This window comes from Ambystoma mexicanum, chromosome 1p (assembly GCF_040938575.1).
Source record: "Ambystoma mexicanum isolate Mex_15411 chromosome 1p, UKY_AmexF1_1, whole genome shotgun sequence".
Lineage (NCBI taxonomy): Eukaryota > Metazoa > Chordata > Amphibia > Caudata > Ambystomatidae > Ambystoma > Ambystoma mexicanum.
In genome coordinates this window covers 478,026,467-478,043,691 of record NC_090921.1, presented here as the reverse complement: position 1 = coordinate 478,043,691, position 17,225 = coordinate 478,026,467, and positions in this window count along the sequence as shown.

The window sequence follows — 17,225 nt, the reverse complement described above, 5'->3', positions numbered from 1 at the left end:
TTTCACATTAAGACAAGCACTGCACCAACGATTACCTGCATTAACAGTTCTGCATGTTTTCACACGCCGCTATGATGTATTCCACATCAGCGGTGAGGCACCTCTGCCCAACCAGTACTGGATGCACCACCAGTCCTTTGTACATAATAATTTTTGCACGACCACCTGTACCCAACACAGACGGTTCTTTCTGCCGCACCACATGCAGCACAGCACTTTGTAGGCACTTTCAAGTACTCGTTGCCACAAATCCGGGCAATACCTACTTACCTTTTCATTTGGGTGACTTACAGCTCCTGACATCTGACTTTTTCGCAGATGCCCGCCAGTCCAAATATAATTGTATTGGAACTTGACCTAGACGTACAATTACCCGAACATGGTAGGTCCACTTTTTGCAGCGTTCTTTCTTCAAATCTTTTAATCATTGACACCACCGCCCCTAGACTAACCCAGTCCTTTCTCAAAAATTTAGATGGACGCACTTCACCACCATGGCTCCAACCACAATCTACTGTCCTGAAGACCGTTTGGTACATCCAAGCAGCGCTGCTCCACCCTGTACAGCCACTGCAACATATCATCAAATACAACGAACCAGAAACACCAGTCTTTGTGTCGACAAAATGATCGTATTGTGATTCCAAGCAATACATGTATTAATTCTTCACTCTGCCTACTAACCCACGAAAAAGCAGATATTTATGTGCTCAATGATGCACACCCTTAGTGCAATGGCACTCTTTTGAAAATATGTCTCGTTTTTGAAAATATGTCTATTGTGTTAGTGTTAATAAACCTTTTTCTTGATACACTCTTCCTTTTTAAGGTGTCTGTCTTTTCAAGCTAGCCACTACCTAGCTTCGCTGCAAATGTGGTGACCCCCTGTCACGTTTTGGGTTAGGGTAGCCTTTGACTCCATTTTCTTTCCTTCCTTGATCATATCTGGGGCCGCAGCGCGTGAATTTTTGAGTGACTTAATGGCATCCACAATGTCAGTGTGCAGCATTTGCACATCCCAGAGTGCTGAGTAGCAACAGAATCGAGTTTAGGAATCTTGGAGTAGCTGTTGAACACTAACCCAAAATGTTTGCACCAGGTGTCGCCGGGGATGGTGTTCTGCGTCGAATTTAATCCGCTGTCGGGCCCATATTTAGTATTTTCCAAATGTCGCGTGTGTTCTTTGTGTTCAGTAGCTTCATCATCAGTTCAGCACGATCTTGGTCAACAATAGCTCTGTGGGATTTCATCCAATTTCTATAAATTGTGCGTCTAGCTTTTACTTCCTCCAGCAGAATCAAAATGGGTACATTATTTTGTTTTTTTTTATTCTGCGGACATTTCCATTTTCTTTCCTTCCATTATATCCACCCTCAAGAGTCAGGCCCCCTTTACAAAAAAGAGGGTTCCGCCCATTTTTTCTCTCATCCCAGATATGATCAGCAATGTGACGCTAAAGAAAAATCCACAAATCTGGGCCCCCTTCATTGAATGTCTTTTCCAAAAGATTGCTGAATCCAAACGTTTGCCTGAGTCCTGGTTAACTGCTATCGTGATCCCTATTCACAAGAAAGGCAGTTGGGACAGACCTGAAAACTATCGTCCCATTGCCCTCTTGGACTCTATTGGAAAACTTTTTGGATCCAATCTTAGACTGAAACTTGTGAATTGGGCGAAAAACTCAGGAATCTTCGATATTCGTCAAACAGGGTTTTCTAAGGGCACAGGGGTAGATGTAAACCTTTCTATTTTAACTTCCCTGAAATTGAACGCCCTTAAACGTAAAACCAAACTTCATCTAGCCTTCATTGATATGAAGCAAGCTTTTGATGGAATCAATCGCGATTTGTTATAGGCAAAATTAATTAAATGGAAATGCCCTATGGCTATCCTCAATCCAACAATGGCGCTGCATACGAATACTTCTTTTCGAGTTGGCATCAATAAGAATGGCATTCTATCTGACAGTATTCCAACTACAAGAGGAGTCAAGCAAGGCTGTCCGCTCGCGGCAGACCTATTTAAATTATATTTAGCAGATCTCCCGACTCACCTCGAACAAGCCCACTGCTTTCCTCCATGTCTAAACAAGACTTCTGTTCGTTACATCGCTTATGCCGATGATCTCGTCCTGATTGATAGCACACAGATCGGCCTCCAACGCCTTCTAAGCTGCTTGAATAATTACTTAGTCAGTAACGAACTTGTCATCAATACAGACAAAACTAAAATCTTGTCTATTGGTCTTACATCAGGCAGAAGAGACTCTGCATTCAAATGAGCTGTCGGTGGTCAGCCGTTAACTTCAGTCAATTCGATCCTCTATTTGGGTATTGAATTTAACAACTCAATCTGTGAAGCACAATGGCTAAAAGGTCTAAAACAGAAAGCCGTAGGTTTAGCGTTACAAGCGGCCAAGATCAGTAAAATCTTTGGAAAATTTTCCCTGACTCCAGTCCTAACGTTCTACCTCCAAAAGGTAGTACCCATCTTAACATTTGGTGCAGAAGCGAGCAAAATTGGAATGTATTAGAGGGTCTCTTTTGGATACATGTCCTCAACCTTCCGAACTGTATTCCAATCATATTGATACGTCATGAACTATCGCTGAATTCACTCTTTACCCATGTGATCTGGAAGTCCATCTCGTTGTGGCGTAAAATGAGAGAAGCGCGCGGTGCGCCAGCCTATAGAATATTCACCGCCTCTGACGACACTAAAATCAGCTGCCTGTTGGATCAATGGAGTATAAGAGTTCAAGAGTGGATTGCTGCAGCTGATATTATCAATTTTGATCTATTTTCCCGTCCTCAAGTGGCCAAACGAAAATTTGAAGCATGGGCATGGATCGTTAATGTGGAAAAACATACAAACCTCGCTGCTTCCCAATGGCTAGGCAATGCCCAAAAAAACTAAACTGGCAGCCCTATTACCTGACTCAATGTTATACTCGTTACTACCGGGAACAATTCCTTCGCTTCCGCTTAAATACGCTGAATACGAAGGAAATTCTATTTCAAAGGAATCAGACCAATGTAAATAATAACCTTTGTCGCTTTTGTGCAGTTTCGGTTGAAACTTTGAAACACTTAATTCTAATGTGTCCAGCTATTGATGACCTTTGTTCTATTCATCTAGGCAAATATGCCCCTAAGGATGGAGATATGTCTACTTGGTGGCTTCTGATTTCTTCTGGACAAAACACCAAATATGTTTGCGCGATCGTAAACTACGCTATCCTGAGGTTTCCCCCCAACTACAGGGAACGTCCAACCTGAGGTCTGAGATGGTTGCGTGTACGACTGACTCTTTCTGTAGCTACAGTCGAGGCTCGTTATGCTCTGACGTGTGGAAGTTGAAACAAAAGTTTGAAACAAAAGTTTTTTTTTTCTTTCTTTTTTGATAAAAAAAAACTAGTTTTTCAATAAAATAAAAAATAAAAAAAATAATAAATGTATTAAATCCCTCTGCCCTGTCCACAGGACGTTTTTAAGGCCAGGTGGGAGAGGGTGCTGGACATGCCCCCTACAGAGTCTCAATGGCCGGTTATTTGTGGCATGACCCAGAAGATATCCCTGAACTCTAGGTTCCACCTTATGCAGTTTAAATTTCTGCACCAGACCTATCACTCCCCTGCTAAATTTCAAAGGTACTATCCTGAGAGAAAAGCTACATGCAGATCGTTTGGAATTGTAGTCATATATACAGTCCTTTTGGAAGGTTGTGTATCGGGCAGCGGTCAGAAAAGTCCCTGTCTGTCCACATGATATTCCTATGGCTTGGCTACTGGCATATTTTGATGTCCCCACTAAAGTTCATAGGAAACCTTTAGCCAAGGCTTCGGCAGTGGCCAGAACCCTAATAACTAAACATGGAAGAGATCAAGACCTCCTTTGGGGAAAGAGTGGATACATATGATGAAAATCAGCGAATGCTGAGAATCCTCACATTTTACCTCTCTCCCAGATGGAGTCAGACCAGTTAATTATTGGGATCCCTTTCAGTCGTACATCATTGGAAGTGACGACCCTGCCTTGTATGAAGATTTCTGTAGGAACGATTGGATAATCACAATGTAAAGCGGGAACACAATCACTGTTCCTTGAAAGTTGACCACAAGACATGAATTGCCTCTTATACACATAGCGATGGATACACAATATGCACAACCATGTATGTCCTGGTTTAGCCATGTATTTATCTTAATTTAATATAACATCCGTGTATGTATTTGCACTGTTTTAATGGGTCTTTGGGAGAGTTATGGTGGGAGGCTGGAGAACAAGTAAAGTTGTTGCTGTTAACTTATATTGTGGGAAAGAAAATCAATAAAAAGTGATTTAAAAAAAGAAAAAGTAACTTCACAATCTTCGTGGTCAGACCAGCTGCAGAAACTGGCCATGAGTTTGTATGGTCTGATGTTTGTTTATGTTTATGTTTCCGAATTTATATAGCGCAGGACAGGTACCCAAAGGCTTAAGGGTGCTTAACATACAAACAGTGAACTAAACAGAGAAGACAACAAATAGGAAAGATGTCACATTCCTTAACACAATATCAGGAGCAGTCTGGCCAACGAAAAAGGAAGGCCACCTATCTGGAGGTTAGGAAAAGAGTACTGTTTTAAGCTTTTTCTTAAAAACATCAGTGGATACGATAACTCTCAAAGAGGGGGATGAAGTGTTCCAGGCCTGAGGGGCCAAAAAGGCAAAGGCAGCATCCCTAGTCTTCTTAGTCTTACAGCGAGGAATTGTAAGGAGACTAGCGTCGACTGATCTCAAAGCTCTAGCACTGTACGTTAAGGTAATAGCTTCTTTAAAATATGTGGTCATTTGGCCCTGCACACATGTATGAGTGATAAGAAGCAGCCTAAAGGAAACCCTAGCCTTAATTGGGAGCCAACAGAGCCCTATTCTTGCTTCTGAGACATGATCTCTTTTCTTGAGGCACTTAACGACTCTAACGGCTCCATTCTGTATTACTTGTAGACGGTGAAAGTCTACTGCGGTGAGTCCCACCAGGAGACTACAGCAATAATCCAATTTGGAGCCTGTAATAGCCCTCGCCAGTGTCTCTGAATTTTTTCTGATATAAATGCTCTAAGGCTATGGTACAGTTTGATGAAATATGATGCCGAAGAAGATTAACTATTGACCTGGGACTTCATATTCAAGCTTTTATCTAGATAAATGCCCAATGTCTTCACCTTGCTCAGGTCCTTAATGATACACTCATCAATGGTAAAGCTCTTGTACATAGGTCCTAATTTCTCGAGTTTGGACTTTGAGCCAACTAATAAAAGCTCTGTTTTCGAGCTATTGATAGCTAAACCATTAACTACCATCCAATGTTGAATCTTTAGATTTTATTGATGAGTTTTTCGTCCTCCAGGTATGTGCCTGACATGGGTATAACACACTGAATGCCGTCTGCATAGTTTGCAAATATGATCCCTTCCTGTTCCAACATCTTAAAGAAAGGGATCATGAAGATGTTATAGAAGCAGGGCGACACACAGGCTCCCTGTGGGACACCATACAAAAGGGTGGCAGGTTTAGCTTCCGCAAGGTCACTAGCAACCCTAACATGCCCCCCCTTCAAAAAGGCGGAAATCCTTTCAGTCACTGCCTTGGAGAAATTGGCGTTATTCCTTAACCTGGTGGAGAGAATGGTTTAGTCCACCAGGTCAAAGGCCACCGAGAGGTCAAGAATCATAAGTAAAGACATTTGACCCCTATTCATACTTTGGAGACGGTGGGACTTCAAGGCTAACAGAGCAGTTTTGTTTCCATGGTTCATTCTGAACCCCGATTGATAGTCATGGAGAATATGATTCTGCTCTAGAAAGACTGAAATCTGATTATAAGCCACTCTGTCCAAGATCTTCAACAGGAAAGTGATGTTTGTAATTGGTCTATAATTTGACACACAGTGAAGGCAAAGATTGGGCTTCTTCGGGAGTGGAGTGATCCAGGCATTCTTTATGTTATCTGGAACCCTATTGAGGGAAAAGGAGGAATTAACACATTTGGTCATTGCAGGGATAAGAATCGGAGAGGATTCCTTTATCATGATAGATGAGCAAGGATCTCCTTTACAGCTTGTGCTTTCAAGTTGCATAATGGTTTTAGCCAGTTCTTGTTCTGAGATTGGCTGAAAATTAAATTTAGGCTTTTCCTTGTTGTTAAATTCAGGGGTACATGGATTGACCTGAGTCTTGTGTTGGTCTAACAAGTTTTTTCTCCTTAATTACATCTCTATTTTATTCCAATTTGTTCGACAGGGTCTGCTGAATTTCTTTACACCAAGATTCATTTTTCAAGATAACATCTTGATTTGGGCCAGGTGCATGCGATTGTAGCTTTAAGATCTTAAAACGTTCTCTACTGTCCGATTTAGCGTTCACTATTCTTGTGTTTAAGGACTCTTTTTTTAACTGAGAACACCGCCAGTTTATATTCTACTGTTGCCTTTTTATAGGCAGCTAAACTGAGTGGTTCTCTGAGTTTGCACCACATGTAAAAAAAGTTAGAATTTTTTTAGATTTAAGTTCCAGTAGCTCATTATTGAACCACGGATTGCGCAACATTGGTGCTTGAGTCTTTAGTTTCATTGGCGCAAACTTCTCTGTAACTGTACCTAGCGAATATTTGAAAATAGTTGAAATTTCTTCTAGATTATCTGTAATAGAGACTTTACTATTAAGGACAGCGGCCCACTCAGTAAGTTTTGCAAGACAGCAAAGGTAATCTCCTGATGCATGAGAGTGTGATAGAAGGGGTTTCACTATTTGTCTTGGTTGCAAGAAAACACAGGATGAGCCAATGCCCAAGGCTAACATAATCAGAAACCAGGAGTTGCAATTGTATTCTCAGACGCACCATGTGCGATAAAGTGGCGGTTATTCAGGTTAGAATTTTCCAATGAAACCAGTGATCTGAAGAATGAGATAGTATTGCTAACTCAAAAAGAAATGATTTACCTGGCCTTCTTTATATCACTTGGAATGTTTATGCAAACCATGTGCAAATTATAAGATAAAGTTAAAGGGCTTTAGTCAGTTATTGTTAGTAATGAATTATGTTTGCATACCAATGTTTACCTGAATGATGACATCATGAACCACCACGAATGAATCCTAAGAAGAGGTGAATTATGAATATGATGTGAAGATGAGTATTAAGATAAAACTGGCCAACGAAAACGTAGGAAGTGGAGAAAGATGGGAATTCTCAGAAGATGGTTTTGTCCAATCACAGGTGGGGGTGGACTGTGAAAAGTATCTGGTGGTGTTTTAACTGTTGCAAAAATGTATATAAGATGTTAGCTGACGTGGTTTGTTGAGATTTGGGTAGTCTGGTCATACAACACCAGCTAACTGCTCCTCAGATAATTGTACAATCAACTTGCTTTATGTACATATGTGCACTCGTTATTCAAGTAGTGGGCCTGCTTGGGTTGAGGTAATTAAGGGGCCTAGCTTTACAAAGGTGTCTACAAAGGATGATGTGGTGCTTCTGGTTACCACCCAGAGTGCTGTGAACAGCCCTAGATGTTGAGGACCCTTTCTTAAAGTAGAAATGTCGCTCTCAAGGTGTCCAATATGCAGCCCCAGAGATTTGAGACAATTTAAACTGCACTCTATGCGATTGCCTTTTACCAATAAGTTAAAATCTCATTAGCATTTTCAAGCTACCTCAACAAACACAAGTGATCCATCATAAATACTGCAGCGCCTATTTAGAGAAAGAGGTACATTCCAAGATGAACATCAGGGTATGTTATATTTGCATGTTTTTGACAGAACCCATGCAATCTAATACATTGTGAAGCTCTATTAGCCCTGGCTGTATTCTTCCAGGTTCCTTCTTTTTTCACCTGGCTTTGGAAGAAACTCTATCCCCCTAGTGCACTACTTTCATGTTTTTATTTAGTGATTCAGCTTGCTAGAAGAGCTGCATGTGTGTCCAGCTGAAGCTCGAAGATGCAGACACATCACATGTCATAAGAATGTATACACGCTGATGGCAATTCCGCACCTCCCCTTCACCAAACTGGTAGTGGTGATTTCCTAAGAGAGCAGAAATGATTTTTTAAATATTGTTAATATACAATAGTCACACCATTTGGCAGAAGTGACCGTTTGTAAAGGATTCCACTTGCAGGACCAATCCGAAGTGTATTATTCCATTTTCTTTGATATTGTGTGTGGGCAGCCTTTACCTGAATGAAGTTATGTTATGTTCTTGAGGTGTATATATGGTTGCATGTGATAAGGTTGCCTGGAAAATGTTGGCAGGTACGTGATTTTCTTTCCTGACCCTAAAATACTTTCCCAAAATATTCTTAGAGGGGTATAATTTTATATTATAAACTCCAATTGTGGAATATTTGGTGAAAATGGAGGCCATTTCCCAAGCGACTTTATCACTGGACACAGTTTATACCACACACCGCTATCATTTTCATGGCCACCAGGCTCTCAGGGGGATCTGAAAGGATGAAGAGTTGGGTAGGGTTAGTGAGTGGGACAGAGAGGGATAGTTCTTATAGCTGTGCTGTTGGCAAATCAGGAAAAAATGGGCATAGTATATCTGGTTTGCTTTTAGATGGTATGGGTTAGGTGTTTTGACATGCAGGTCTATATGGGATTGTTGTGTGTGTGTGGCATAGTGCTGTGTTGGGTTGAGTGAGATTACAGAGGGCATATTATTTATTATTTATATTTATTTATTGAGCATGTTTTCAGGAAAAAACAAAGCAAAGTGGTAGAGAACCAGGGGAGGTAATAATAATGGCAAAATACCGTAGATGTACAATCGTGGTCCTGCTAGGCCTTATGGCATTCAGACATACAAGTGCAGTGAAGAGAAGCGAAGCACAGTAGGTAGGAAAGGGAAGTGAAGGGAAGGGAAGGAAAGGGGGGAAGAAGGGAGCAAGGTAAGGGAAAATGCTGTTGATAGCCGCAGAGGGAAAGGCTGAGGGGCGCCAGGGGAGAAGGTCGCTGGCTAAGTGCTAGGGCATAGATATCCTAAGGGTGGGATGCAGTGGTCAGGTAGGGGGCCCACAAGTGCTGTTTGCTCAGTGTTTGCTCTGGTAGGAGCATGTGTGTGTTGTATTTGGCAGTTGAGCAGTGAGTTTATGGGATGGAAAGTTGAAGGTTTTTAGTAGGGTTAGTGGTGAGGGAAGTCGTTGTGTTCTTGTAAGTTGCATTGTTTTGTTTAGGCAGAATTCCTTATTTTGTGGTTTGTCGACATTATGTGTTCCTTTCTTTGGGCCAGTCTGGTTTATTTTGGTTTTATTTGGTTTTACAATGTTTTGTGCTGCCTTTCCTATTTTTGCAGTTTTTCTTTTTCTCAGTAGTGTTTCCTGTTTAGGGGAGCAAGGAAAAGAGCCAGTTGTTTAGTCATTTTCTGAATTTTAGGTGTTTGTCTGTTGATCGTAGTTCCTTGGGATGTGAGTTCCAAAGCTTTGCTGAGATGCAAGACAACGCTGACCCAGCACAAATTAGTTTAGCATATTGCTTTGGTTTGAGCTGTATGTCATTGCTGGATATGAATGTACGCTTTGGTCTCTAGATGGAGTTTTCTTTTTCCCCTTATGAAATCCTTTTTTGACTGGTAGCCAGAGTACGGTTTTCAATGCTGGCGCGATGTGTTCTATCTTGTTGAGTATGAGAAGTAGTCTTGCCACTGTATTCTGTATTTGCTATAGTTTTTTGGTGAGTTAATCCAGCATTCCAATATAGATGCTCTTGGCGTAGACTATTCTTGTCATGATGAGGAAGAGTAGGTGGAAGAAGCATTTCTTTATGATTGTGTTGAGTTGCGGGTCCTGTATAGGCTGTTGGCCATTAATATTCTAATATTGGCAACTACTTTTGAAGGTTCTGGTCAGTTTTCAATTTCGATAGGCCATTGAATGTGATTTTGGTCTGATTTGTGAAGTAATATTTGTTACTGGGTAGCTTGGATGACCATACAGTTTAGTTCACCTTGAAATGGATACACACAACTCAAAAGGAGCAGAATTTCTGGCAGTGGCTGAAGATGCCATAGAGCTGTTCGATGGAGATTGTGCTGCTTTCCTATTGTCCTATTCTTTGTAGAAGTGACAGTCTTCAATCCTCACAGAGACATATGAGCCCTGATATTTGAAAGGGTTCAGTGAAAGTTGAATACGACTGTGTTCAGTGTGACATACCTATTGTCCTATAGCTGGGTTTGAACCTTCTCTGGAAACTAACAAATCAATCCTAGCTATATCCATTATTATTACATCCTCATCCTAACTCAGGCATGTATTGCTCTTTACTTGTGGATTTCTAACTGTGAGGAGACTTCGATGACTGCCATTGGCTATGGCCTAGTCAGTCAAGCCCTTTCCTATCAATGGTTTCCCTCTTTGCTATGAGAGCCATCCAGTCCTGAGACATAGTTTATCTGGTTGGGATAAGAACCACTTTCCTGTGGTACCCCGTCAAAGTATCATTCTGAAGTTGCCCATTATTACCACTCTGCAGGGTCTTAGCCTGTTTACTAGTTACTCATACAGGTTGTTAGGGACTTTATTAAATACTATATTAAGGGGATTTCCCCACTATGGCTGTTGTCTTAGGAATGCTCTAGAGATCCAGCCACTTGGACAATGTCCTTCGGATAAAGAAAACCCTGCGACTGGTCGTGTCCATCCAAAGAGGATGCAGTTCTGCATAGTTCTTAGGGCTGTACCAGGGCACCTAGAATGCCTATTGAAATTGTTGAGTTGAACCTTGTGCTTCGACATACCGAAAACTCTTTGTGTCCTGAGGAAGCCCTTGCAGAATTCCAGACAGCAATGCACTCTTGCTCTTTCGTACATCACATAAACCCTCATTACGACCCTGGCGAATGGACCATGGTGCTAATAGCACCATGGTCCATGCCGGTAACTTTCCGACTCCGCCATGGCGGAATGGGGAATTACCACCTCATTCCGAGGTTGGCGGAGTGGTAATTCCCCCTTCCGTCATGGCCCTTCCCCATTCCCATTTTTGCCCTATAGGGCATAATGGGAATGGGGAAGGCGCTAAGTAAGGTGCCGCAAATTGCGGCACCGTACTTAGCACCAAGGTCCCTTTGTGGCATGGTTTTTAACGCCTGCAAAAAGCAGGCGGTAAAATCACCATCCCGCAAAGGGACCTTGTAATCAGGCGTTAAGGGTCGGCGCCGTAAATCCCTTAACGCCTGACTCGTAATGAGGCCTATAGTCTTTGTTCCCACTGAGTAAAGTGTTGCAGAATATCCCAGATGTTGCATTGGCTGGCCAGCAGGACAGACTGTGTCTGGCCGGGGTGGTTACATGTACAAATGAACACCTAGATTTTCCATTAACTCTCCCACAGTGTAGACTCTCAGTCTCTGGCCAGAGCTGGAGGCGGGGTGCAGATGGTCAGTAGTGACCATCACCCCTGTGCATCTCGCTGTATATCCGGTGCACTCCCTAACTGCCATTGGCTGCCCTAATGATTTATTTTAAAACAATTGGGAAAAATACTCACAGCACTGTGCATGCACGAGCTTGTACCCTGGTTGCTAGGCAATAATGTTGGTGTTCTCAATGCTTTATCCCAACATTAATACCATAGAAGTTACAAAAACAAAGTCATAAAAAGATTAACAATACCACATAAAAACAATTTTACGTAAGCAACAATCAACTCCAATGAGAGTACTGTTCGCGCAGCCTTGGATGGTAGAAACAATTTAGTCCAATTAGCAGCAGCGAGCTATTATCTAGATAAATGTAAAAAAAACGACTGGTCAAACTGTTGATCCCTATATTATACTTACTACGATTGTTCACCATTCTTGTTCTTAATAGCCAAGCTCTATGAATGTATCTTGATGTAGCAAATACAACACATTGGCTCTGGGACTGAGTTAAATACACCAATGCCTCTCTTAAATGGCGAACCCCAGATGAATTTAATACAGGTTTCAAATATCTTTTCCTAATGGACAGAGTTTTTTCACAGGTTAGCAGAAAGTGTGTTACATTCTCTGTGGCACTCTCGCACATCAAACACATAGCTCATCTGTAGGCCTCTCATCAGCGTGTGAGGCTTGCAACCAGTAATAACCCCAGTCTAAAACAAGAGTACAGTGATCTTTCATATGCCGGGGACATAATGTCAGTATAAATATTAGCACCTGCCAACAAACTACGTTCAACATACTCGAAACCTGCATTTAATTTTAATGCACTGATTGTTAATTCCTCTCTTAAAAGGCAGCTAGCAGCAGTATTACGCTTCTCTTTCCCTGTTCTTCTGAAACTCCTTCAAGTCAGTTCAACGTTTTTTTACATGATTGGTCCATTTAATTTAATTTAATAAATGTTCCTCCGTTCAGACTCAGAAAGTGGGTCATAGCATCTCGGTATGGGTCCAAACCATCCTGGGTACATAATCTTAACCAGTATCTCACCGGTTTCTATTTTGACAGTGGTCCAGCTGGCAGGGTAACAAGCTCAAGGTGGTTTAGAGGTGCAAGAGTGTTGTGCGGTAATTGTAAGATTTTATTGAGAAACTTACGTTCACATACAAAACTTTTGTTAAATTGGCATGTCACCAAAGCTCTGAGCCATCATATGTCGCTCTCTGTGATTGTTTCTGAAAAAGATCAAGAGCAGAGGAAATAGCTCCACTACCAGGCTCAAGGCGAAGGAATGAATGGCCCCATTGTATTTGTCCATGATGATTGTGGATTTTTCTATCTGTGGGGATCAACTCCCAGATTCATGGAACCTGATTCCCAAGTAACCAAAATGCTTACCTCCTTCAAGTGGGACGTTGTTCATTTTAAAGGACACTTAATTCCATTTGTTTAGCCTTGGACCGGGAGTTGTTGACATAATCACTGCATCTTGGGCGAAAAATGCACTGGGTATTTTACAGATCCCATTTTTGGACTGTCCTGGCACTCCAATAATAAAACATAAAGATTTTCCTAGACATACATATTAAAAATGAGGGGTGCCAAGACAAATCTCTGTCAGCACATCCCTCTGCACATCGAAAACCTTAGCTTGGTTATGGGAAAAAAGGCAATAATGTTTTCATCCACCCGTGAGAATGACCTGTGTTTTCAAGTTGTTCTGGGGCAATGTTCCTGGTGGGTCTATTCATAGACTACTGACACCTCGCCTAATAATGGCAGTGTGATCCCAAAGGTACGTTTTCATTTTTAAAGTGATTGTATTTGATGTATGCATTCATGTGTTTTTTAATGTAATGTATGAATTGTGCACAGTGTGCATGTATTTAAGAGTTTGAGAGTCTGCATGTATGTAAAGGTGTGTGTGTGGTTGTGTGTGTGTGTGTGTGTGTGTTTGCATGTGTGTGCTTGTATGGTGGGGGAGTGGGAGCACTTTAGCGGCTGTCGCTGATGTTGTTCTAGTCGAGACTCAGCTTCAAGAAAGTAATTTACAGTGGCATTACTGCCATAGGTTGGGGTTGCAGCTTCATGGACGTGATTGACAGTGACCATTATTGGCATAGATTATGGCCACAGCTTCAGTAAGTGCTTTACAGTGACCATTACTGGAATAGATCCTGGCCACAGCTTCAGGAAGTGTTTTACAGTGATGATTACTGTCACAGTAAGTGGCTGCCGCTTCATGGAAATAATTGTGACTAATACTGCCATTACTGGCATAAATCATGGCTGCGGCCTCAAGAGGTGATATTCAGTGACCCTTACAGCTATAGGTTGTGGCTTCAGCTTCATGAAGTGATTTACACTGACCGTTATAGGAATATAGAGATTTGCTTTATGCAAGTGATTTACACAGACTATTGCTGACATTAATAGATTTGGGTGCAGATTTGTACAAGTGATTTACACAGACTACAACTGCCATGGAATTTACACTCACCTTTACTGCCATAGATGGATTGTGGCTGCAGCTTCATGAAGTGGTTTACAGTGAACGATACTGGCAATACTGGCATAGATATATTGTGGCTGCAGCTTTGTGCAATGATTTACAGTGGCCATTGCTAGCATAGAAAGAATATGCTTGGTGCTTGTTGAAGTGTTTTACAGTAACCTTTAGTGGCATGAATAGAATGTGGCTGCAGCTTTAAGAAAGCAGGGACGTCATTTAGGGGTTACCAGGGTTCGCAAATGCGACCCCTGAGCTCTCCCTTGCTACCCCTGTGGTCACCCTTACTACCTCTAGAAAAAAGAAAAAAAAAGAAAAAAAATATATATATATATATTTTAATGCAAGCTCCTGGGACGTGGCCAGAGCCATGTGGCTCTTGGCTTCTGGAGTGGCTGGCTTTCTTGTTCAGGTCGTTTTTAAAAAAAAGTAAAAATAGAACAGGGGTTCCACAAGGCTATCACTTTCAACAGTGAACCGAAATAAGAAAGAATAGGACTACCAAATAATGTGTCGTTCTGGAATTCTATACAATAATTGCTAGACTCATTGGCAAACTAAAGGGGACTACTCACTGATTTAGTCTGTTCTTAAACACCAACTCAGCCTTTCATCCTTCTGAGGTCGATAAATGAGTACCAACATAGGTTGGGTTATATTGTATGTATATTATTTCTATACAAAGCACATAGGCGTAAGTGCTATAAAATAACACATCATTATCATTTGGCCATGGACGTCTGCTTTCATTCACAGTAATTTGGCAATATGGGCCTATACACACAGAACTTAACGATAAATATGGCGATCCATTCTTGTATAAAATGTATATCACATTAGTGATATCGTAACCATATTTTTCGTAGTGTACTTAGGAAAAATGCTATGTGATGCCATTTCCTGTATTGTCAAGGGGAGAAAGTTTGTGTTCCATCGTTTCCTGCGATATCACTTCAGGATGGGGTCAAATGACATCACTTCCTGTGATCTCAGCAGTGCTCAAGGGTCATGTGATGTCACTTTCCCTACCACTGGCATTTTGGTGAAATGACGTCCCTGAAAGAAAGTGACTTACAATGTAATGCTAGCATATGTTAGGGAGATAGGGATCATGAAAATGTTGTAAAATGTTCCCGTGTACTGTTGGTGATTTGGCATTTACTGCATTTATTTCTATTTTTACCCTAGAAAACCAATTAGAAATGGCATGGCTTTTACTCTATATTTCTCAATAATTATGCTGTATAATGCACCATTGCAGCACATTAGTGGAAAAATGTACTTCGGTGGAAAGCCCCTGAAATAATTATGGCACCCTTGCTAATCCTGGTCTCTCATGTTAGTTGGTAGAAGTTAGCGCCACTCCTCTAAAAATATTTACCTGCCGCCCTTGACCTTGAACCATTTAAAATATAATTTCCCCAATCTATTTTATGGGCATAGACATATTCGACCCACAGTTTATGAAAGTGATTTACATTGACTATTGATGATCTAGGTAGATTGTGGCTGCTGTTTCATGAAAAAAGACATCAGGGCTCACCCGCTACCCTTGGTCTCTCGTGCTACTTGGGAGATCTCAATGCCGTCGACTAACAGTGTTTATCTTGTGCAAACTGACCGTCAATCATTTACAATGCTAGTGCACCTTCAGAAGACAACGGCCGCTTCCTTGGCACTGAAACCTGTCTGCGCCGCAGACCGGAAGGTTCCCGTGTGTATATGAACACCCACATTTCCATTTGAGTCTCTAGCCAGAGGGCTCCCAAATGTAAATGAGCACCCAAACAATTCAATAGTTGCTCCACAACTTTGACAGTCTCTGGCCAGGAGGTTTCCGTGTGTAAATGAACAAGCATATTTTCCTCCTCAGTCTTGGGTCCTGCGGTTACCATGTTCATTAGCATTGATGGAAATATGCGACCTTACATCAACTAAGTTCTGTCTTGCTCTCTGCTCTTACGTCCAGGAAAGTCATGTGGTTAGATGTGTCCTCACATTGGGTGCAGCAGAGGGGTGTGTGCTACTCTGAAGAATCAGTTCCGAGAAGTATATCCAACTGGCCCTGCCCCCTGCCTGAATTACAAGCATGATTACCTGATAAAACGCACGGTGAACAAAAGCAAGCAGGACACAACACTTGTACACAAAGCTGTCCTTGCCTGGAAGCATTGCATATGTTCTGACAACCTGCAACTGTGAAGTCTAGCCACACATTATACTCTATAGGAAGGCAGATCCCATGTCTACCTGCCGTACAGCACGTGCTTTGTTCTCCTCTATTCTTGGTGTCCTAGTCATCTGCTGTGCTTGGTGTAAGTGGATGGTGAAGCCCAACCCCTCGGGTCCTATACTAACCCTACTAGTGGGAGGAAGGTCCTCCTTGCATTTGGTGCTAGAACTCAGAAACGTCTGATGACTACTCCTCAAATTAACACACCATAAGTCTGTTTTACTTATTTTTGTATTTGTTTTTATTTTTATTGCATCCAATTAGTTTCCAAAAAAACTTTAAATGCACTATACAAAATTGATAAAAAAGAAAATAAGCAAAGTGAACAAGTAAAAAATACAACAACTATGTAGGGAGGAAAAGTACTTATGCCAACATCTTAAAAAGTATTAGAGTTGATATATTATCTCAAGAAGCACAAAATATATTGAAAACCTAGCACATTCATGCACTTTATGGCCATAATGCAGGTGCTACGGATGTTATGGAACAATTAGCCCACAAAAATGTAAATTGTATGGCCTTAATGCCAACTCTTGCAAGCTGTTTCAAATTCAATGAAACAATGTTAAAAAAAGAAATGCAACCAATAATTGAAATTAGCGCCACAGACAAACTAGACATACATGGTATGACACTACCCATGTGTGAACAAGCCACAACGAGACTTAATAGTTTAGAAAATTCAATCTCCAACACAGCTGGATTGGAAAAAATATTTACATTATCCTTAAATTGCAGAGCAATGCTTAAAAGTAACCTTGACATGGATCAAGGACTAGTTAATAGAGCACTGGGTACAGTTGTTGGCTTTCAAACATACCCACGTGACAACAACATTCAGTTTGTCAATATTCTCTTTGAAAAACTTTCAGAAGTGAAAAGGATAGGACACTCAACAGCTCGATTCCTTCTCTTCAAAGACATGTATGTACGAAGAGAACAATTTTCTCTAACTCTTGCATACGCAGTCACCATTTATAAATCACAAGGTCTTACCCTAGACAAAGCATTGATAGACATTGGTAACACAGTCTTTAAAGAAGACTTGAGCTATGTAGCACTA